At 42.0% G+C, this 1,760-nt stretch overlaps 1 non-coding gene across 1 annotated transcript; it reads left to right on the top strand.

Annotated features, from left to right (window-relative positions):
• Positions 1–82, top strand: TRNAS-AGA (transfer RNA serine (anticodon AGA)). Its single transcript has one exon. It is a non-coding gene; the product is annotated as a tRNA-Ser (tRNA).
• The last annotated feature ends 1,678 nt before the right edge of the window (positions 83–1,760 follow it).

The raw sequence follows: 1,760 nt of genomic DNA on the forward strand, positions 1-1,760 counted from the left end.
GTAGTCGTGGCCGAGCGGTTAAGGCGATAGACTAGAAATCTATTGGGGTTTCCCCGCGCAGGTTCGAATCCTGCCGACTACGGGTCTGTTTTTTTTCTATATTGCACTTCAACCCTATGAGATATGTACAAATACAAATATAAAAAATCATTTTAATGCAACAATCCAAGGATCGTCTTACACTTGAATGTTTTGCTTTGGGCTTTCAATGGCTACTTTTGTTTTCTGTCACAACTTTTCATGAATCAAAACCAGCCCATCCGGACGAGTGAGTGACAGGCCAACATGCTCATATAAGGCATCAGGGCGCCTGCTTCTGTTACTGAAATAAGAGGGCCCATGATGAGAGGGAGCCACAAAGACACAGAGAAGAGACAGCTCCAGAGAAAAGACAGCCAATGCCGCGCGACCAGCACAAGAGGATGCTGAGATGTACAGGTTCTTATGCAGACACTGGAGTAAGCAGCCTCACTAAGAGGGACATGGCGAAGGCAGCGGCTCCAAAAATAACTTTCCTGAATGAACTTCTTCAATGTTTTTTAGACAGCTGTGTTCCTCTGTACTCACATTATGAAAGTGCAGAGCTTTCGGTCAATATCGTTTTTGTTTTTCAAAAAGAATTCCGTGATATACTTCCAGCTTACTTGTACAGCAACTCTTCCTTTGGCGCTGTATCTGAAATGGACGGAGGTGAGTTGAAACACTACGTACAAACGGTTGCGCATGTGGCGCTGTGGCTTAGATGGTTAAAGCGCCTGTCTAGTAAACAGGAGATCCTGAGTTCGAATCTCAGCAGTGCCTGCTTCTTTTAAAGCACTCTTTCGAACACGTTGAAGAAAGGGCTTTTTCCAACTAAGCATGAAGGTGCTGGACAGGCACTCATTGCTCCTTTTAGTTAAATGCTTTAATTAAGAGTTGTATTTGATCATAAAAAAGGTTCTGGGGGAGCAAATTCTAGGAGGAAACTTTAGAAACCTCTGCCCCATATAAAACCACCTAATTTTTAATTGACTCAATTTTTAGTAGCTGAACTATCAATAACTGTAACTAAGATCCTCAGGCCGACACACACGTTTGGAAGCCAGTAACATTTTTTGTATGGTGAGCATTTTTAACAAAGAAAATGTGTTCACTATCCAGAAGCCATGGTGTGAGTCTTACAATACCACACTAAAGGCTAGTAAGAGGCTAACTGAATCACTTCTTTGTCAGATAAGGTACAATGAGAGTAAATGATTTCCCGAGGATCACACACTTTGGTTAAATGGTGATGCCAGGATTTGACTCCAGTCTTCACTTTATGCACTTTACCATATACCTTCTCAACTCAAGTTGATGGAGGTCACTTTTTAAAGGGATCCTACAACACCTCCTCTGGGTTTTACAACTGAAGTATGGTGATTGAAAGACACAGAAGAACAAGCACATGCATGCTATGATCACCTGATTGTAGCCATTATTTTACACAGCAAGGCACCTGTTTAGCTGTGTCCCATTTGTTATCCTCCATCATTCAGACTTTGTTAGGTACACCCTACTAACAATAGTCACTCCCGAATAACCTACTCACTGCTTTACCTGCAGCCATCTAGCTGAAATCACTTTTATTTCAAATCCTCTGATAAAATATAAATGGCCAACATGTATTGAACAGAGAGAGGCTCACAGTATTGTGGGATCGCTATTGAATTGCGCGCGCTATTTACCGCTCAAGAGTCCTAGATAAAAAGGTTGGCAGCAAGTTATATCCTGCCCTGAAG

The sequence above is a fragment of the Ambystoma mexicanum genome, chromosome 1p (genome assembly GCF_040938575.1).
Source record: "Ambystoma mexicanum isolate Mex_15411 chromosome 1p, UKY_AmexF1_1, whole genome shotgun sequence".
NCBI classification, from domain to species: domain Eukaryota; kingdom Metazoa; phylum Chordata; class Amphibia; order Caudata; family Ambystomatidae; genus Ambystoma; species Ambystoma mexicanum.